Raw genomic sequence first — 22,852 nt, forward strand, 5'->3', positions numbered from 1 at the left:
CCTCAGATCAGCAGGCATGCATCCCTTGCTCAAGTCAAGAGTACCCAAACCCTGAGAGAAACTATTGCCTGCCCAAGAGATTGACCTTCTTGTCCTTTGAAGATCCTCTGGGCATGGCTATGGCCTGCACAGCTCTGTGCTTCTCTGTCAGCACAACTGCAGTTTGGGGGATCTTTCTTAAACACCGAGAATCAGCCATTGTTAAGGCCAATAACCGGACTCTCAGCTACATCCTGCTCATCTCCATCCTCCTCTGTTTCCTCTGCTCTTTTTTCTTCATTGGCCGTCCAAACACAACCTCCTGCATACTGCAACAAATAACATTTGCACTTGTGTTTACCTTGGCTATTTCCACCGTTTTGGCAAAAACTATAACTGTAATTCTGGCCTTTAGAGTCATGAAACCAGGGAGAACAATGAGAAGATTCTTTGTCTCAGGTGTCTATAATGCTGTCATTCCCATCTGTGTCCTGATCCAACTTATTCTCTGTGGAGTCTGGCTGGGAACCTCACCTCCCTATATTGACACAGATGCACACTCTGAAAATGCTCAAGTCATCATTTTATGCAACAAGGGCTCAGTAACTGCTTTCTACTGTGTGCTGGCCTACTTTGGGTCCCTGGCCCTAGGCAGTTTCACTGTGGCTTTTCTGGTGAGGAACCTGCCTGACACATTCAATGAGGCCAAGTTCCTGACATTCAGCATGCTGGTGTTCTGCAGTGTCTGGGTCACCTTCATCCCTGTCTACCAGAGCACCAAGGGAAAGCCATGGTGGCTGTGGAAGTCTTCTCCATTTTGGCCTCCAGTGCAGGACTTCTGGGATGCATCTTTTCCCCTAAGTGCTACATTATTCTCTTAAGACCTGATAAGAACTCTTTGAGATGTATTAAAAACAAAAAATTGCAAATAAAAATCGATCCTTTTGATGTATTAGTTTTCCAATAAAACCCATTAGTATACTAAAATTAAATTATTTACATACTTTTAAGTAACCTTTTTTCTTAAATGTATATTTAAACAAAAATAAGAGCTCCTCACATTGTCTCACAATCACAGACATTCTATTTCAGAATAGAAGCTGCTGCTGAAATAATTTTAGTAAAATATTCATGTTACTTATTAATTTGTGGACAATATTCAAAATGTAATTACATGATAGTAATTTAGATAAACAGTGCATGAACTAAATACTTGTTTTATTTCTTATTTTGGGGAGTATAACAGGGCTTTTGGTGGTATTTGAGATTCTTCTATAGAACAGGCATGAAAATAGATCTCTGGAAAGGGGGACAGTCTTTTAAACAGTTCAGCCATTCCAAAAATCAGAGTAGAGAATTTTCTAAAAGAAAAAAAATAAATCTACTACCTGGCCCTGCTCTCCTTTCCTAGACATACATAAAAGTGACTCAGCACCCCACTCTAGAAATACTTGCTCAGTCACCTTCATTGCTATTGTGTTCACAATAGGTAGGAAATGGAAAACCATAAATATGTTTAACATGATAAATATCATACACATAATTAGTTGTAAGTAGAAAAATTATAATTTAGGTAACCCATATTCAGAAGACAAATATCTCTCATTCTCTACACTGGGGCATCTAGATCCCATGTTTCAGATGTGAGTATCACCATGGAACAACTGTAGAAACATGAAAAAAATGTTGGGCAAGTAATAAAAAGGCAGGTACAATTGATCTGATTGGGATAATGTGGGGAAGGTCCCCTAATTATCAAGGTGGATAAATATGAAAGAAGGAAGCAGAACAAATAACAGTAAATATTTGTGAAAGGGTTTTAAGCAATCATACTGGGAATTTATCTACATAAAATCCCTGTAATACATGTAAGTCCATGCATGAATATGTTACATGTTACAACCTAAATATTTTTAATAATGAACACAGATAAGTATAGGTAACCACTGTCAGAAGAAGCTTTCCTTTGCAACAGCAATCATGACTGAAAAACACAACCAATCACAAGGCAGAATTCTGGAGAACACTCACACCTGATAAATCTACAAAACAATTCCCAGATCTAAGGCTCAGATACCATGCAGAACAGATGATGAAAAATTATATAAGGCAGAGGATCAGAGTATGTTCTGGTAGTGTGTCTCCTAATAATACCAGAAGCTACACCCATAAGATGAACCAATATAAAAAACAAAAAGAAAAAAAGGCTTATCAATATACCTGCACAAACATGAAGTGAAAAATAGAAAATGCCAATAAGCATGCAAAAGTGGTCCAGGAAGAAACAGTTGTCTTTAATCCTATGTAAAAAAAATCTGTAGGGAACTAATAAAAGCTGAGAGTGTGAGAAAAAAAAATCTTTCCAGGAAAGAGCATAAAATCAGTTAGTTATTCAACACCAAACAATCAACCCTGAAAACATACAGGGGACCCAGAAATATCCTGCAAAGCCCTTTCCAGTTGCCACATTGCACACAGAGTTTCCCCTGGTTCCCGTTGTCATGTAAATGTCCCCATCCTTCACCACTGGCTGTCTGCAGGATCCAGAGCTTTCAGGGATTCGGGATTCCTGATGCCATTGCCCCGCCTATCTGCTTCCGGAAGTAAACAGGCCCGGATGCTGGAAGTCTCATTTGTGCGAAGGAAAAATGTGCCCTTTGATTTCTCCTGATCTTACATAGTCCGGCTGGTCCCTGGTCCCTGGAGAAGGGATTCTGGAGTCTCTGCCCCCCCCATTTTTAGTCATTTTGACTCTCCCAGTCAAAGCAGAGCTGGTCTCTGGAAGGCAAAAAAGCACTCACACAGATAATAAATCTGTTTTAAAGATTAAAAAAAAAAAAAAAAAAAAACGGAGGCTGGAAAGATGTCTCAAAGGTTAACAGAGCTGGCTGCTCTTCCAAAGGTCCTGAGTTCAATTCCCAGCAGCCACATGGTGGCTCAAAACCATCTATAATGAGATCTGGTGCCCTTCTCTAGTGCACAGGCATAATGCTGTAGAATGAATGAATGAATGAATGAATGAATGGATTTTAAAAAAATAAAGAAACAAACGCCGGACCCAGTGTCTCACGCCTGTCATCCCAACAGCCAGGGGGCTCTGTGAAGCAGAGAATCCCTCTCTCTTCCCGAGGTGCCTGGTTCCATCCCCACTGACCACAGGGTCATCTGTCAAGGGATGTGGTGTCCTCTCGTGGCAAGCATGTGTCACTTAATAATGCTTTACATAGATGCTGTACTTAATTTAATACTATTTATTTATTTCAATTTAATAAGAATAGAGCAAGGAGTATTTTGAGAGCCAGCCTTCTCCTTGAATCCTGTGGGGTCGGAACTCTGGAAGACTCTGTGCTAGATCAAAGCAGGCCTGGGACCACCTAACTTGTGTCCACCCTTTTGGCTCTCCCTAACCTATGATAACATTCTATTGCTGAGAACAACAACTCCACAAGTAATTGGACACAGAGAATCCCAGCTGGGCTTATTTAGAACCTTCACCCCGTATGGACTACTGTTCATTATACTGGAACTTGAACATATACTGCATGCCACTGGAAGAGAAAAATACACACCAACCCAGCCATACAGCCTTCACTCTCCAATGGAGACCTGTCTACATGATTTACTGGTGCGCTTGTGGCACACACGTCATGGAAATTACCAACTAATATCTGATTGGGTTTCAGGAGGCCTACTCCATCAGAAGGAACCTTGATCCAATACTGCTTGGGTACCCAGGAGCCTGAGTCTACACACGCCAGGAATATAAGAGAAATCTAAATGCTACAGTTATTCTAAAGGAGAACAGCCATAGTCACAGATCTGTGCCTTGCTTGGACATCATTGGAAACTTCCTCCTGCATCAGATGGGAACAAATAAAGAGGCCCATGTCCAGTTGACCTGCAGAGAGAGAGAGAGAGGCCTTGGACCATTCCACCCTAAATGAGATGTCTCCAGCAAACTCTCACCCCTAAGGGCTCAAGGTACTCTGTGTGCAGAGTGTAAGTGCCAGAAGGGATGAAGGACAGGAGGGTAACAATGCCTTTTAAACACTTCAGGACCAACACACATAAGAATGCGCCCTGAACCACAAGCTAGCTTTTCTATCACTTTCCCCTTTCAGGGCTACCTCGCCAGGCCACAGGGGAAGAGGATGCTCTCAGTCCTGATGTGACTTGATATGCTGACATGGGTGGACATGGGGTTGGCAGATCCTGTTCTTTGAGGAGCCAGGTGAGGGGTGATAGGGGAAACAGGGAGGGTAGGCCTGGGAAGAGAGGAGGAAGGGGTCTATGACAGGGATGTAAAATGAATAAATAAAAATAAAAATTAAGGGAGCTGGAGTGATGGCACAAAGCTTAAGAGCACCAGCTGTTTTTTCAAAGGTTTTGAGTTCGATTCCCAGCATCCACGTGGCAGCTCATAATCATCTATAGTAAGACTTGGCGACTTCCTCTGGCATGCAGACAGAATACTGTACAAATAATAAAAAAAATCTTCTATAATAAAAAGAACTACACCACAAATCATAAATAAAGTTTCACTCCAAAAAGAACACTCTCTACCTCTTTAAATACTACTACTAATAATAATAATAAATGAAAAACTTCGTTTTCTCCAAGGAAGTCTCATTGGGGCAACAAACCAGACTAACATCTAGGTCCCATGAGCAGCAACAGATGGCAACAGAAAAGCTCAAGGGTATACTTGTGGTTTTTCAATGCTTTATATGTATATAAACACACACACACCCATATAAACATATATATATATATATATATATATATATATATATATACACACTTCTGCCTACATACACACACACACACACACACACACACACATATATTTATATACTGTTCCTTTGTGTACATTATGGCTTCTGGTTTCATGCTTTTATGGTATTTCTTTGTGAATGGACATCTGTATCACTGCACCCACATGTATCCCACATGTTCTTTCTTTGCTGTTTTATTAATTACAGTAGACGTGTAAATCATTTTAATGATTTCTGGAAAACTGGAGCCTAACAATTTCCTCTTCATGAAATAGGAAAGTGTGTGTCCATGAGATAAAGCCACTTCCCCAAACAAGTGATCTGCCCCACCTTTTAGGGTCCTCTGGTTATCGCTTTGGCACAGCTCTGTCGGTCTTTGTTATCACTACTGGGGGTTCCGGTCATTGTGTAGATTACTAAGCCTTGACCCTTTGTTGAGGGTCCCAGAATTCTAAGACATATCTTGATTATCTGGTGCTGCTGCTGCTTCATCTGCTGTGATGTGATGATGTTGGTATGTCCAGAGCCTAATAACGATTTGTGTTGGGCCATCTTTAGCCCTTATTGGCCATTCTTTGCCAGCCTCTTTGGTGGACCTACTCTACTAGGACTGAGGAATACCTGTACAGTTGTGCTAACTGTAACACGAACTTCTACCAGACCCGGTGTTAAGAATTTTACCTGATGGCACTGGAGGCCCATAGCTGAGTTTTCTATGCTCTGCCATAACCCACTTTTGTAAGGTATAACTGAGAGAATTTATGGCTGTTCTTATAGTAGAAATACTTCGTGTGACTACCTCAGATGTGCTCAGTTCACGAGACCACAAAAGACCACCAGGAGTTGAATCCATTGCAGAACACATGAGGATCTTTTTATTACAAGCTATAGGGCCCACACCCTCACTGACTCAGCGGTTGAGAGTAGAGTACCTTGTGCTTAGGGTAGGCGGACTTGACTCCTTTCTGTTACGGAGTGCCAACTCTCCTACTCAAAACAGGGCTGGTCTCAAAAAGGCAGACACATACACAGAGATTATAAATCATTTTTAATGATTATAACAAGAAGCCAGGTGTGGTGTCACACACCTGTGACCATCAGTGGGGCAAGCAGAGGCAGGTGTCAGTTCCAGGACATGCAGGTTTGTAAAGCAAGTCCAGGACATGAAAGACCACACAGAGAAACCCTGTCTCCAAAAACAAGGGCTTGCATCCCCTGCCAGCTCATCACACTCACATGTCTAGACATGTTCTAAGTTACATAGTATGACTTTAACCAGGCTATAAGAGCATGCTGCCAAGCATGGTGGCACAGAACTTTAATCCCAGCACTGGAGAGGCAGAGGCAAGAAGATGTTTCTGAGTTTGAGGCCAGCCTGGCGTACAGAGCAAGTCCAAGACAGCCAGGGATACACAGAGAAACCTTGTCCAAAAAATACAAAATAATAATAATAATAATAATAATAATAATAATAATAATAAACCAAACATCAGAGTCATGCCTGCAGGCAGTTTGCAGGGTTCCTTTCACAAGGAAGGCACACAGTAGAGTTAATGGCGGATGGAAGAAAGATTTAAATATTGATTTTATTTCAATATTTAAATCTCCATTATAAGAAATTCTTAATGGGTTGAAAACAAAAGAAGTCAAAGATGGCAGGAGAAACTACAGAAGACCCATGGGGCAAGGGCTAGGGGGAGACACAGGGTTCTATTTTTATTTTGTATAGAGAACATGTGAACACCTTCTACTGAAGAAGAATGGTATGAAACAACTTGAGGAAATATTCTGCACATCAAGGTCACATTATCACGGTGCTTCTCAGCTGCATCTCTTCAAAATGCGCTTTTCTGGTTGTGATGCCGATTACACATTTACTTTTAAAAAGACACATTGGTTCATGTGTGTGTGTGTGTGTGTGTGTGTGTCCCTGGAGGATAGAAGAGGACAGTGGATTCCCTGGAATTGGAATTTCAGTTGGTTAGGGGTTGCCTGACATGGCAGAGTGATACATTTTAATATCTTATTAAATGTGTGAGATAGATTAAACATATCAAGTTTGGAAATCTTAAAAGGTGATAATCATCACAAACAGATAAATATACCATCTGCTTCAGTATTCTTACTTTAGCGGCCCAAGCTTTGAACCCCAGCATTCAGAAGGCTGAGACAGGAGGATCACAAGTTCAAGGTTGGCCTCCCCACTTCCTGATGAAAAGGCGCAATTTATTAGCTCAGCTAAGGCAGCATACAGCCTCCTAGTGGTCATGAGTAAAAACACCATCCTGAAAACACAATGATAAATTTGATTCACCACATGGTGACATAAACTGTTGAGATATACTCGACAGTATTCAAACTTATGTGTGACCATAGTAAAGAATCATTAAGACATTTGTTAATCATCTTTTCATTTTCTTCCTTGAAAAAAAATGCCTCCTTCTACACATGTTCGTAACACATCATTTATGTTTTAGAAATTTAAGTAACATGAAGTAAAGTGAGACCAGGGCTAGAGAGGTAGCTCAGATGTTAAGAGCATTGGCTGCTCTTGTAAAGGTCCTGACTTCAATTCCCAGCAACTACATGGTGGCTCACAACCATCTATAGAGAGATCTCATGCCCTCTTATGGCTTGCAGTGGTACATGCAGGCAGAACACTGTAAAATAAGTAAATAGATAAATAAATAAATAAATAAGCTAATAAATCAGAAGAAAGAAAGTAGGAAAGAAAGAAAGCACCATGAACAAATTAATACCTTAAATTCCTTCTTAATGTTTTTGGATGATGCTGGAGAGGTGGCTCAGAAGTTAAGGGCACTACTCGGTATTCTTCCAAAGACCATGAGTTCAATTCCAAGCAACCACATGGTGGCTCACAAGCATCTATACAGAGATCAAGTGTGCAGGCAGATGTTGTATAAATAGTAAATAAATCTTTAAAAATTTTGGAAATGTGATCCTCCTGCCTCTGCCTCCTGAGTGCTTACCTTGCAGATGTATTCCCCACACCTAGCCTTACCAGGCCACAGTGGAATATACTGCAGCCACTCCTGACTAGTCCTTAAAGACTAGAATCAGAGGGAAGGGGAGGTGGACCTCCCTTATCAGTGGACTGGGGAAGGGGCACTGCTGGGAGAGATGGAGGGAGGGTGGGATTAGGAGGGGAGGTGGGAGGGAACTACAAGGGGGATACAGAATGAATAAACTGTAATTAATAAAAATAAATTTAAAAATTCAAAAACATGATGTAGCCTTGTAAGAGAAACGCTAATTAATAGACATAAAGAAGGGGAGACAATTAAACAGATCAACTGTGCTTAGCCCATCTCAGAGAAATTGTATGAACAGTTCCTAAGTATAAAAACAATGGGTAAGCTGGGTGTATTTTGTCATGCCTTTAATTCCAATAACCCTCAGGAGGCAGAGGCAGGTATATCTCATAGAGTTGGACGGTAGCCTGGTCTATGCAATGAGTCCCAGAATAGTCAGGGGCACAGAATACTCTGCCAAAATTAATCAAACAAACAATAGATAGAAAGAACTGACAGCTCTTTGATCAAGTTTCTACACAGAGCTATTCATTCCCTCTAGTTATGTACATACCTTCTAGAAACTTGAAGTGCCTCACTTTAAATTGTAACATTGATATGATCTTCCTAAAATGAAATCTATATTTAAACAGTTACAAATAACAGATGAAAGCATCAGCAATGTAAATGTTGATCAAAAATAGGCAACATAGGGCGTGAGAGTTGGCTCAGCAGTGAAGAGGTTTTGCTGGTCTTGTAAATAACTAGTCCTGATTGCCAGTATTTACATAAATATAGGAATCAGGAACCATGGGGAACTGGAATGAGTGGCAACAGAGCCCATGCAGAATCCTGCGAATCAAACACCAGAGACAAGACTAAAAGGGGCAGATCTAACTTTATTATACATTGTAAAAGCCTGTAAATGACTGAAAGCCCAATCATAATATCCCATGCTATCCTCAAGTACCAGGAACAATCAATGCAGTTGGTTCAACTATAAGGAAAAGTGGGAGTTGAGTGGAGAGGCAAGGTCACGTTAGGGGACAGATTGGGAAAGATTCTTCACCAACCCTTTATCTGACAGAGGGCTAATATCCAGTATATATAAAGAACTAAAGAAGCTGAAAAGCAGCAAACCAAGTAATGCAATTAAAAAATGGGGAATAGAGCTAAACAGAGAACTCAATGTAGAGGAATATCAAATGACAGAGAAACACTTAAAGAAATGTTCAACGTCTTTAGCTATTAGGGAAATGCAAATCAAAACGACCCTGAGACTTCACCTTACACCCATCAGAATGGCCAAGATGAAAAACTAAAGTGACAACACATGCTGGAGAGGTTGTGGAGAAAGGGGAACCCTCCTCCACTGCTGGTAGAAATGTAAACTTGTACAACCACTCTGGAAATCCAGCTGCTGATTTCTTAGACAAAAAGGAATAGCGCTTCCTCAAGATCCAGCCATACCCCTACTAGGCATATATCCAAAAGAGGCTCAAGTACACAATAAGGACATTTGCTCAACCATGTTTGCAGCAGCTTTATTTGTAATAGCCAGAAGCTGGAAACAGCCCAGATGCCCCTCAACTGAAGGATGGATACAGAAATTGTGGTACATGCACAAAATGGAGTATTACTGTGCACTTAAAAACAAGGAAATCATGAAATTTACAGGTAAATGGTGGGACTTGGAAAGGATCATCCTGAGTGAGTTGTCCCAGAAGTAGAAAGACACACATGGTATATATTCACTCGTATATACTTATAACATAGGATAAACCTACTAAAATCTGTACATCTAAAGAAACTAATTAAGAGAGAGGAGCCTGACTAAAATGCTCAATCCCCATCCTGAAAGGCAAAGAGGATGGACATCAGAAGAAGAAAAAAACAGGAAACAACCTAGGAACCTGCTACAGAGGGCCTCTGAAAGCCAGAAGAAGAAAACAGGAAACAAACTAGGAATCTACCACAGACGGCCTCTGAAAGCCTCTTCCCTGCAGACTATCAAAGCAGATGCTGAGACTGATGGCCAACTGTTGGGCAGAATGAATGGAATTTTATGTAAGAAGTGGGAAATAGTAAGAGCTGGAGAGGACAGGGACTCCACAAGGAGCACAACAGAACCAGAAAATTTGAACACAGGGAACTTCCCAGAGACTCATACTCCAACCAAGGACAATTCATGGAGATAACCTAGAACCCCTGCACAGATGTAGCCCATGGCAGTTCAGTGTCCATGTGGGTTCCATAGTAATGGGAAGAGGGACTGCCTCTGACATAATCTGATTGGCCTGTTCTTTGATCACCTCCCCCTGAGGGGGGAGCAGCCTTACCAGGCTACAGAAGATGACAATGCAGCCACTCCTTATGTGATCTGATAGACTAAGACCAGAAAGGAGAGGAGAACCTCCCCTATCAGTGGACTTGGGAAGGGGCATGCATGCAGAAAGGGGAGGGAGGGTGGGACCGGGAGGAAAGGAGGGAGGGGTTTATGGGGGGATACAAGATAATAAAGTGTAATTAATAAAAAAAGGAAGTGAACTGAACCCAAATGGGGAAGGCTTCACTCCACTGGGCTCCTGTGTCTGTGTCAGTGTACTGGTAATGTGCCAAGGATACCCATCTGAGTGCTTTGGCACTTGCCTTATTTGCCTGGCTGCACTTAAGAGATTGTCACCTGAGAACCAAGCCGATTATTTTTTAGGCGAGGTCTCAGACTGGCAATTAGAAAAAATTGTTAGAAAATCTTAGAAAGCACATGTATGATTGTGGTTTGCATGGGTGGGGAACCTCTGTCAATGTGCTCCCCAAAGTGCTAAAGGACATAAGCATGGGGAAAGAGGAGGGGTAGATGAGGAATTCACCATGTCTTGGTATCTAACCCCCCAGAAAATGAGTTGCTTTACTTAATCACCAGTGCAAGAAAAAACAATAGCTAGAATACATTTTGGGTTCAAGGTTTGGAAGTGAGGTTGCAGGGGTCCTTTTGGCAATGCTTTCACAGAATCAGAATTGCAGCCATTCAAGTACAATGTTTGTAAATTCACACTGAGCAAGTAAGGCAAGGAAGGAGAGGGGAGGGGAGGCGAACAAAAAGGAGGAGAGGGGAGGAACATGTTCAAACTTTTCCTGGAAAGAAAACAAAAAGGAAAAAAAATCATGCTTAATGAAGTTCCACCTTCTGTGTGTGTGCCCAAGAATTCTTTTTTTTATTATTTATTTATTTTTGGTGTTAAATATTTTTAATTTTTTTAACTTTTATTAATTATACTTTATTCACTTTGTATCCCCCATATACCCCTCCCTCCTCCCCTCCTAATCCAATCTACCTTTTCCTTTCTTTATGCATGTCCCTCCCCATGTCCACTGATAGGGAAGACCCCCTCTCTTTTCTTCTGAACTTAGTCTATCAGAGCTCATCAAGAGTGGCTGCATTGTCATCTTCTGTGGCCTGGTAAGGAGGAGGTAATCAACAGAGCAATAAACCAATCAGTTTATGTCACAGGCAGTCCCTCTTCCCATTACTATGTAACCCACTTGGATACTGAAGTGCCATGGGCTACATCTGTGCAGGGTTCTAGGTTATCATAACCTAGAACTCATACTCCTTGGTTGGAGTATGAATCTCTGGAAAGACTCCTCTGTTCAAATTTTCTGGTTCTGTTGCTCTCCTTGTGGAGTTCCTGTCCTCTCAAGATCTTACTATTTCCTCCCACTTCTTTCATAAGATTTCATGCACTCTGCCTAGCAGTTGGCCATAAGTCTCAGCATCTGCTTTGATAGTCTGCAGGGCAGAGCCTTTAAAGGCCCTCTGTGGCAGGTTCCTAACTTGTTTCCTGTTTTCTTCTTCTTCTGATGTCTATCCTCTTTGCCTTACAGGATAGGGATTGAGCATTTTAGTCAGGATCCTCCCTCTTGATTAGTTTCTTTAGATGTACAGATTTTAGTAGGTTTATCCTATATCTGTATGAGTGAGTATATACCGTATGCCAAGAATTCTTAAGTTGTGTTTAGTATATTTACATGTATATACATATATATATATATATATATATATATATACTCTTAATGCTTGCTGAATAATGGTGTTTCAATGTCTTTCTCACATTTCAACTGAATTATTTTTGAGCCCGAAATGTAAACATAATTCTTAACAATATTTGGAGGTTTTACTTATTTTTAATGTGTGGTTTTATTTTCTTAGTTAACAGTGTGTACACAGTCTCTTACACCAGAGTCATCATATTTGGGTCTCTAGCAAAGTAATGAAAAACAGTAAACAGTACTAATAATGTTAATGACTAAAATGAAAGTAACTGAGTGCATTGTACAATGATCTCAGATGCTCTTTTCAGACAGGACATTTTATGATGAAATTTTTTTCATGAGGCACAAATGCCTGTTAAGCTTAAGCCTTGTTTACAACATTCTCTTGAAAACAAGGTTCAAGATGCATCCTGAAGTCATAACATCAAATGATGTACAGAGAGGACATAGTCACCTTTGCAGATATGGTCTCCTAGGGATAAGTATGTTAGGATGCAAAGCACAGGACAATTTCTGAAGATATGACTTTTTCTGAAGATATGACTTCTCATAAAACCTAATGAAAATATAGATTATTCCTAAAAAATGAACATGTACATAAAACCAACCACATATAAAGCAGGTACAGAGTAAATGTCAGGTTAGGGACGAGGTTAAAAAACTAATGCCAAATAAGTCTCACTGTTGCTGTATCTGGAATGTCTATCTTGTTTGGAAGGAAGAGACAGGATGACTGTTAACCCCTGTATTTAAGGTAGTGCATCTGCATAAAGAAAAGCAATGCTTTGCATCTCCTGTTCCTTTTTTTCTCCTCCCCTTCCTCCTCCTTCCTTACCTCCTATATGTAAAGCAAATTTTCTACCGCTGAGCTGTGTTCCTAGCTTCTGTATAAAACAGGCAGATACACATAGTCTTTGAGTATAATAAAGCCAGATGCTAAAGCTCACCAAAGCTTAAAGAAAGTAACTTGTTATGGGATAAATGAAAGAGAACACAGAGAAGGCATCAGGCATAGAGGAGGCTGTCCTATTAACAGCAGTAACAGAAAAAGATAAAAAGACTTCAGAAGAAGTTTATTACAGAAATCACAATGGCTGGCATTAATAAAAAAAAATGCAACATGCTCCCATCCTCTAGGTGAGAATTCTGTATTACTATCAGATTATGAAGACTTTGTTAAAGGTATTTACTGTTTAAAAGGTTATTTGTCCTTCCACAGATAGTTACTGTTTGTGAATTAGGTACCCAATATTGTGCTAAGTCCTGAACACACAAAAATGATTGATGCAAACATCATTCTTTCTCTAGAAGCTTACAGCCTTGTGGGGTAATCCACCATAAACAAACGTATAGACCACGCATAGAAATGTATACATCACAATAAAATCCACTATGAAACCTAAAGAAAAGCAAGGGGGACCTAACACCCCAGAAGGTATAAAGAATATATGTATTCAAGGGCCCAGAGGTGAGAACATTTTAGTTCAGTAGAGGAAATGAAAGAAGGTGAATTTGTTTGGAATATAATAGGGAAGAAGAAATAGATAAAATAATAATAATAATAATAATAATAATAATAATAAAGATTAAAAAAGGAAGCCAGCGGGGCTGAAGACATAGCTTAGTGATGAAAAATACTTTCTGTGGGGCTGGAAAGATGGCTCAGAGGTTAAGAGCACTGGCTGCTTTTCCAGACGTCATGAGTTCAATTCCCAGGAACCACATGGTGGCTCACAACCGTCTATAATGAAATCTGGTGCCCTCTGCTGTCATGCAGTTGTATATGCAAACACAACATTGTATACATAATAAATAATAAATCTTAAAACAAAACATTCTCTCTTTTTTTTCCCAGAGTTCCTAGCATGTACATGATGGCTGACAATCTTCTCTACCTCCTCATTTAGGGAATTTGATGCTATATGACCTGGAATATAAGGCACTCATGTGGTATGCTAATATACATGCAAGTAAAATACTCTTATTACTCATCTATTCAAAAGATAAAAATACCTCCTTCAAAAAAAAAAGAAGAAGAAGAAGAAGAAGAAGAAGAAGAAGAAGAAGAAGAAGAAGAAGAGGTCAGACACACCGGATCTCTGTGAGTTTGAGGCCATCCTGGTCTACAGAGCCAAAGCTACACAGGAAACCCTGTCTTGAAAAGCAAAACAAAACAAACAAACAAACAAGATCATAAATCAAGTGTGGTGAAACATGCCTATAAATGGAGCATCAGGAAGGTCAGGAATAAAGGTCAACCTGGACTATTTGAAACTGTCTCAAAAACAAAAGAGCAGCAACAACAACAAGACAACACAAGAATCTGAGTGCCTGGGATGCTTTTCTACATTGAATTTTTTTAACTTATTTCCTGGCTACATATGAAGCAATTGAGGAGTATAGTTGTTTGAATGATATGTTTGAAAATCTGGTCCCCATTTGGAGGAACTGTTTTGGAAAAATTAGGAAGTGTGATCTTGTTGAAGAGGTGTGTCACTGTGGGTGGGCTTTGAGGTTTTTAATCTCACACCATTCTCAGTTAGCTCTTTGCCTCATACTTGTAAATCAGGATGTAGGGTCACAGCCACTGTTCTCTCTGGTTCTCTGCCTGCCATTCCAGTCTGCCACCATGGTCCCTTTCATGATGGTCATGGACTGACCCTCTGAAACTCTAGGTACCCAACCAAATGTTTCTTCTATAAGCAGCCTTGGTCATGATATTTTAGCACAGTGATAGAAAAGTAGCTAAGACAAGGGGTTTGAAAACAGGAGAGAAATGCTTTGATGTACATTTATCTCAAAGATCCTTTTGTCCTGTCAAATTAATAGTAAGATTTCAGAAATTTCAGGGCCCAGAGCGTCCCAAACCAGGTCTATCCTCTCGGGTGGGGCGGGGGAGGGGCTTGAGCGAGGCTCAGTGCAGGCGCGGTGAGCGCCTCCATTGTCAAACTGAGGGAAGCGCCATTGCTATGGCTACAGACGCCGAAGGGAAAACGCAGAGCCCCTCCCGGGCCTGGTGGACGGAGGTGGCGAGGGTTGGCTATGGGAACCCTCTTCCTGGGCGCGGTGGCGGTGGTCTTGCCACACCTACTGGACTACTTCATCATGGTAGGCTGAGACCTGAAGGCTGGTAAGGCTGTGGAGCGCCGCCTGGGCTCCGCCTCCGCCCACCCAGGCTCTGCCTCCACCCCAGGCTCCGCCTCCCTCCTCCCTCCCCTGTCTCCTCCCCATCCCCGCCCCCGGGTTCCACCTCCGCCCCTGGCCCGGGCTCCTCCCACATTGCCTCTGGGTCACCGCCCCCAGCAGCCATCCAGTGGGATAACTGGTGTTGGGCCTAGCCTCACTGCTGGGAGTACAACAACAACAATTAACTGTACATACTTGGAACTATATTCAAGTTTGTTATTGTTTCAAAATTGTTGTGGGGAAGTTGTGCGTGGTCTGTAACTCCAGCACTTGGGAGGCAGAGGAAGGCAGATCTCTGTAAGTTCAAGGCCAGCCTGGTCTACATAGGGAAGCCCAGGACAACCAGGTCTCTGTAGAGAGAATTTGTGTCAAAAGACTAAACTAAATAAAATAGTTGTAAGGAGAAGAACAATGTAACTGAAAACTGAACAAGATAAAAACAAAGCTGATTCTCCACACTGGCAGTCTGGGTAAGACTATGTCTGTAAGAGACTGAAAAGTGAAATGACATGACATTTTGGAGCAGCAAGAAGATTCTCTAAATACAGCCCACAGTCTTCTTTTTTATTGTGTATGTGTGTGGGGGAGAGAGTGTTCATGATGTGGGTAAAGGATGAATACTAGTGAAGGTCACATGGGAAGATCAGAAGACAACTGTGCAATCATTTTTGCCTTCCACCTTTTCAGGAATTCAGGGATCGAACTTAGGTCTCCAGGCTTGCCCAGCAGGAGCCTTTATCTGCTAAGCCATCCTACTGACCTGCAAGCGATTTTCTTAAATGACCTCAATTAGGTAATAGTGAGAAAAAAATGTGAAGTGTCCCTTCTCTTAAACAATTTCTTAGGGATGAATAACTAATAAAGAGATGAGTAGAACATTAGTACACCAGTGCTACCAACGACGAACAATCATCCAAACACAACCTAAGTACTTCCTGAGACAAGGGGCTGCAGGGCTGGTAACTAAAATTCCTTGCAAGTGTAAAACTGAAATAAACCTGAAATAAAAGATCTTTCCCAGCCCTACAGTAACCTTGTTATTAAATCCTGATTATCTACACATAGCAATACAAAGAAATACATATAGGAAAATAAGCCCGAATGAACCCTGTATACTCCTGGTTGTGCAAGTCCATCAAAGTATAAACAGCAATGTATATACCAAACTGTGCCTTAAGATGAATTCTCTTATGGAATAAAGAGAACAATCAAATCACTTGAAAGCTAGGTGAGAGAGAGCACCTGCAGTGGTTGGCTGGCTGGCTTTACTTAAGAAGAGTCATTTCATTCTGGAATGCCAGCACATAGATCCTGAAACAATAGTCCTAGAAATGTTTCAAGGTGCAAGGATCCTGTGGCCTTTCCAAGCAGCAAGTGTTCATTCCACTGGGATGTCCAGAATCCCCCACCCCACCTGCCCCAGGCCAGGCAGGAGGCAACACCGGACTCTCTGCACTTCCTTTCCGGGAGGACTGGCCCCAGTATCACTCTTCCTCAGGATGCAGGGCACAAGTGTATCCCTAGGAACTCCACATAGTGTGCTCCTGCCCTCCCAACTCCTGCTGCCCGAGGGCGCAGTCCCAGGTACCAGCAGCATCCACAGAAGCTCTTGGCAGACCTGGGCAGGCTCTCCCGACCTGCCCAGCCCGCCAGCCTACAACTGCACAGCCCCAGCCTCACCCCCGACTGCCATTCTGCGGGTCCCTCACACATGCCCACAGCCAGCCAGGGTCAACCGCTCTGCGATGGCCAACACCCGTGGACCTGCCGCTCCTAGGCCGCGGGACCCAATGCTCTCCCCTCCCCACCTCACAGCTGGGATGCCTGCCCCAGCACCACCTAGCCCACTGGATGGCTGCTGGGGGAGGAGGCGGAGCCCAGAGGCAGAGGTGGGGGAGGAGCCCAGCCAGGGGGTGGAGCCCGGGGGTGGAGGCGGGAGCCCAGGGGCGGGGGCGGAGGCGGAGCCCAAGGCTGCGCCCGCCCCACAACCTTACCTGGCTTCTCCTGGTCTCAGCCTACCACAATGAAGTTGTGCCACGACCGCCGCCACCGCGCCCGGGAAGCGGGTTCCCGTCGCTGCCCTCGACGCTGTCGCCCACCAGGCCCGGGATGAGCTCAGCGTCTGTAGCCATAGCAATGGCGCTTGCATCATCCTTGACAATGGAGGCGCGCAGTGCGCCTGTGCTGCGCCTCAGGCAAGCCCCTCCCCGCCCCACCCGAGTAGGTTCTGCATTCTGGGTCGGGATGCTGTGAGGCCTGAATTTTACTATTAATTTTACGGGACAAAAGGATCTTTGAGATAAGTGTACCTCCAAGCATTTCTCTCCTGTTTTCAAACCCCTTGCCTTAGTTACTTTTCTATCACTGTGCTAAGATATCATGACCAAGGCTGCTTACCTCAAGTACCTACAATTGGTTGGGTACCTAGAGTTTCAGAGGGTAAGTCCATGACCATCATGGAAAGGACCATAGTGGCAAACAGAAATGGCAGGCAGAGAACCAGAGAGAACAGTGGCTGTGAGCCTACATCCTGATCTATAAGTATGAGGCAAAGAGCTAACTGAGAATGGTGTGGGATTTTAAAACTTCAAAGCCCACCCACAGTGACACACCTCTTCAGCAAGAGCATACTTGCTAATTTTTCTAAAACAGATCCATCAACTGGGGACCATATTTTCAAACATATCATTCAAACAACTACACTCCTCAATAGCGTCCTATGTAGCCAGGAATTAAGATAAAAAATTTCAATGTCCAAAAGCTTCCCAGACACTCAGATTCTTGTGCTGTTTTGTTGTTGCTATTGCTATTTTGTTTTTGAGACAGAGTTTCTTATAGTCCAGGTTGACCTTCATTCCTGACCTTCCTGATGCTCCATTTAGAGGCATGTGTCAACACACTTGCTTTATGATCTTGTTTATTTTTGTATTGTTTTGCTTTGTTTTGTTGTTGTTGTTGTTTTGCTTTTCAAGACAGTTTTTCCCTGTGTAGCTTTAGCTGGTCTGGACTCGCTCTGTAGACAAGGATGGCCTCAAACACACAGAGATCCAGTGGGTGCCACTATGCCTGCTGACCTCCTTTTTTGAAGGGGAGTATTTTTAAATTTTGTGTAGATCAGTGGTAAGAGTATTTTACTTGTATGAATCTAAGTGTACCACATGTGTGCCTTATATCCCAGGAGGTCTAATGGCATCAAATTCCCTGAAACAGGAACTAGAGAAGATTGACAGCGACCATGAACATGCTAGGAACTCGGAAAAAAAAAAGCAGAGAATGTTTTGTTGTGTTTTGTTTGGGGGTGTTAAGTAGCTCTTGCTTTTCTTTAGATTACATAGTGTAATTTATAGTGATGTACATATTTCTATGCATGGTCTATAGGTTTATTTTTGGTGGATAACCCCACAAGACTGTAAGCTTATAGAGAAAAAAAATGATGTTTGCATGAATCATTTTTGTGTGTTCAGGACTTAGCACAGTATTGAGTACCTAATTCACAAACAGTAACTGTCTGCAGAAGGACAAATAGCATTTTAAACAGTAAATGCTATTAACAAAGGTTTCATAATCTGATAGTAATACAGAATTCCCACCTAGAGGATGGGAGCACTTAGCATTTTATTTGTTAATGACAGCCATTGTGCCATCTGTAATAAACTTCTCTGGAAATATTTTTTATCTTTGTTCTGTTTCTGCTGTTAGTAGGACAGCCTCTATGTCTGTTGCCTTCACTGTGTTCTCTTTCATTTATCCCATAACAAGTTACTTCCTTTAAGCTTTAGTGAGGTTTACCATATGGCTTTATCATATGCAAAGACTATTTGTATCTGTCTGTTTTGTATAGAAGCTAGAAATACAGGTCAGAGGTAGAACATTTCCTTCACATATATGAGGTAAAGAAAGAGGAGGAAGAAGAGGAGGAAGAAAAGGAACAGGAGAAGCAAAGCATTGCTTTTCTTTATGCAGATGCTCTGCCTTAAATACAGGGGTTAACAGTCTTCCTGTTTCTGCCTTCCAGATAAATAGAAATTACAGGTACAACAACAGTGCTACTTATTTGTTGTTAGTTTTATCCTGGTCCTTCTCCTGACATTCACTGTATACATGTTTTATACATAATTGGTTTTATGTACATGTTCATTTTCTGAGAAGAATCTATATTTTCATTAGGTTTTATGAGAGGTCAGGTCCTCAGAAAATGTTCTGGGCTTTGCACCCTGCCATACTTATCACTAGGAGACCATATCCGCAAAGCTGATTGTGTTCTCTCTGTACATCATTAGATGTTATGACTTCAGGATTCATCTTGAACCTTGTTTTCAAGAGCATGCTGTAAACAAGCCCTAAGCTTAACAGGCAGTTTGTTCCTCATGAAAAAAAGATTTCATCATAAAATGACCTGTCTGAAAAGATCATCTGAGATCATTGTACAATGCACTCAGGTACTTTCATTTTAGTCACTAACATTATTAGTACTGTTTATTGGTTTTCGTTCCTTTTCTAGAGACCCAAGTATGATGACCCTGGTGTAATGGATTGTGGACACACTATTAACTAAGAAAATAAAACAACATATTCAAAACAAGCAAAACCTCCAAATATTGATAAGAATTAGGTCTAGATTTAGGGCCCCAAAATAATTCAGTTGAAATGTAAGGAAGACATTGAAACACGATTATTCAGCAAGCTTTTTCATCATATATGTAAATATGAAAAGATGTACAAATAAACACAACTTAAGAATTCTTGGACACACAAAAGGTGGAAATTCATTAAGCAGGATTTTTTTCCTTTTTGTTTTCTTGCCAGGAAGATTTTGAACATGTTCCTTCCCTCCCGCTCCATTCCCCTACCCTCTTCTCCCCTTCACTTTCCTCCCATTCCTTTCCTTCATTGCTCAGTGTAATTTACAAACATTGCAAGTGAATTGATGCAATGCTGCAAAAGCATTGCCAAAAGGACCCCTGCAGCCTCACTTTTAGGTCTTGAACTTAAAATACATTCTGGCTATTTTTTTCTTGTACTGGTGATTAAGTAAATCAACTCATTTTCAGTGGGGGAGGGGTAGATCCCCAGACATGGTGAATTCTTCATCTATCCCTCTACTGCACCCTCCACTTAAGTCCTTTTGTACTTTGGAGAACACATAGACAGAAGTTCCCTGAGGAGTTTAAGTTACATGTGTGACTCCATTTTGAAATAAGGCACCATCTTGACCAGGAGCTTAACTCAGGTACCAGGAAATATCACAGAATGTGCACCTGGCAGAATACAAAGTTAGCTCTCCAAGCAATGGCCTCCAGGAAATATGACAGAATAAATGTTTAGTAAAAAATAGAGACAATCTCCCAGGTAATTGTGATCATGTAAATGGTCACCTCTCCTCTATGGCTTCTACCCAATTCTGTAGCATCAAGGCATGGACTCCCCTGCTTTCTCTCATGGAAACATATATCCCTCTGCTTGCTGTTATGAAAACCACCTGCTTAGAGTCTTTCCCTTTAAAACCCCTGCTCACTCAGGGCTCAAGGTCCCAGATCTCTACTGCTGTGTCAATGAGACTTGGGCCCCCCGAGTTCAATCACTCTTGTAATAAAGCTCTCTTGCTCCTGCATCAAGTCGTCTTCTGGTGGTCTATGAGGGTCATGTGATCCTGGTATTGCATCCCCACCCAAGCAAACCACAATCATACATGTGCTTTCTAAGATTTTCTAACAAAATTCTTGGAGTTGCCAGTCTGAGACCTCGCCTAAAATGAATTGGCTGGGCTGGAGAGATAGCTCAGAGGTTAAAAAGCAATGACTGCTCTTCCAAAGGTCTTGAATTCAATTCCCAGCAACCACATGGTGGCTCATGACCATCTATAATGAAATCTGGTGCCCTCTTCTGGCCTGCTGTCACACATGCAGGCAGAACACTGTATAAATAAAAAAATAAATCTTAAAAAAAGAAAAAGAAAAAGAATTGGCTTAGTTCTCAGGTGACAATTTCATAAGTGCAGCCAGGCTAATGAACCATGTGCCAAGGTGCTCAGGTGGGTATTCTTGGAAAGTGTCAGTACACTGGCACAGATGCAGGAGCTCAGTGCAGCCAAGCCTTCTCCTTTCAGGTTCGGTCCACTTCCTTGTTGAAGTCACCTATGGTTCAATACAAGAAGTTTGAGGGATTAGGGGTGTAGCTCAGTTGATAAGAGGTGGAGCAGATATTCAAGGTCATCTTATAGCTGTTTAGTTTCAGGTCAGGGTGGGCTACAGGGGACCCTAACCAAATAATAGCATGAGTAATAACCACAATACATTTTGGCTAAGAGCATATTTGGCAATCATTGTTCCAAGCCAGAGCTAACCTCAGGTCACCAACTTTTCTCAGAGAGGAAGCAAGGAGGCAAAGAGGTCCAGCCCAGCAAGATTTTCTGCACACAGACCCCTCTCCAACTGAGCCTTCCCAGCCAACCGTGTAGAAACGTGTGCTCCCACTAGCGACCAGAGGTGTCCCAACTTGTAGTACTGGGAGCATGGGGCAGGAAAAGTCACCAAGAAACACAGCTGTTTGGTCACTGGCCTACTGAGACCATCAAAAACAAACAAAACCACAAAAGAACAACACAAGAAAAGAATGTACCAGGTACAATGTGCACAAAGAGAATGGAAGAAGAAAATACCAAAACTCAGAACAGTGGTCTCTCTCTCTCTATTGGCCAACTATCTTGTTCCATTATTGGTGGATTACCACCAAATCAGGCTCCACCAAACTACACCAGAGTTTGGAATGGTGACCGCATTCAGCCAGACCATAGAATGGAGCAGCAACATTTTTTGATCTCTACCAGATCAGACCCAAAGCAGAAGCCAATCTCTACTAGACCAGAGACCATAGCAGCAGCTGAGCTCTGCCAGACCAGAGGCCAGAGCAGAGGCTAACTTCTAACAGAACAGAGAACAGAGAACATTTGCAGAGGTGCCAAGACTGGGGCTCCGCATATCTTATCCATCCCATGGTGTCTCCTTGCCACTGTCACTGGAGCCTGTGGAGCATGGCTCAAGCCTCCTGAAATGGGAAAGAATCAAGTAAAGGGGGATAGAAGGATTCTGTTACATATCCTCAGTCAGTCCCAATTAAAAAAAAAGGCAGCTGGCAGCAATAGACAATACAGTCAAACAAAAAGACACAAACAGCCACAACCCACTGCTTGTGCAGCAGGAAACACAGGGCCAGACAACAAATCCCACTACTCATGCAGCAGAAAAACTGAAAGTAGGACATCAGTGAATCAGTGCTGCAGGAGCTACCTCTCTTGTCCTTATCCAAAGATTCAGAGATCACAGAAAACTGGGTTCTCTCCCACCATTTACAGATAGGGGCACATTCATCATCTCTCCTGGTGACCTTGCGGTAGAGTCAGTAGTCTGGTGACCTTTGGGTGATGATTTTTAGGCCTAGTTCCTGGTGACCTTGAGGGGTGTCAGGTCTGGTTCTTTCAGTTCAAAAAATCCATTTGGATTTTGTGGGGGTTGTCAATTGTATGTCAAGTGTCAGAGAGCACTCCAATATTAAACTGTGATATAGAAGAGTAGAACTGATGATATAAAAGATTTCCTATTGCTGAGAAACTAGTGGCACCAATTAGAATTTAGCTGAGGGAAGCCTTCCTGTAAAACACTCCACAGATAAGTAGTATGCTAACCAGGCCTGTTAGAGATTAGGATCTGGGGATACATGTTTGCTCACCAGGATTATCTAGGAATGTGGCAGGATGAGGTTTTTTAATTTGTAGTTTTCCAATGTGTATTTATTAATTCATGAATGAGAATGAAAACAGACCAGATTGGT

At 42.0% G+C, this 22,852-nt stretch overlaps 1 long non-coding RNA gene across 2 annotated transcripts in view; it reads right to left on the minus strand.

The window, feature by feature from the left end:
- Positions 1-228: 228 nt before the first annotated feature.
- Positions 229-22,852, minus strand: part of LOC132651323 (uncharacterized) — a 310,782-nt gene continuing 288,158 nt past the window's right edge. The window contains exon 3 of one of the 2 annotated variants that reach the window (XR_009589062.1): positions 229-308. This is a non-coding gene — a long non-coding RNA (uncharacterized LOC132651323). The remainder of the gene's footprint in view (positions 309-22,852) is intronic. The other variant, XR_009589061.1, reaches the window with a different exon arrangement.

The sequence above is a fragment of the Meriones unguiculatus genome, assembly GCF_030254825.1.
Source record: "Meriones unguiculatus strain TT.TT164.6M chromosome 13 unlocalized genomic scaffold, Bangor_MerUng_6.1 Chr13_unordered_Scaffold_45, whole genome shotgun sequence".
NCBI lineage: Eukaryota > Metazoa > Chordata > Mammalia > Rodentia > Muridae > Meriones > Meriones unguiculatus.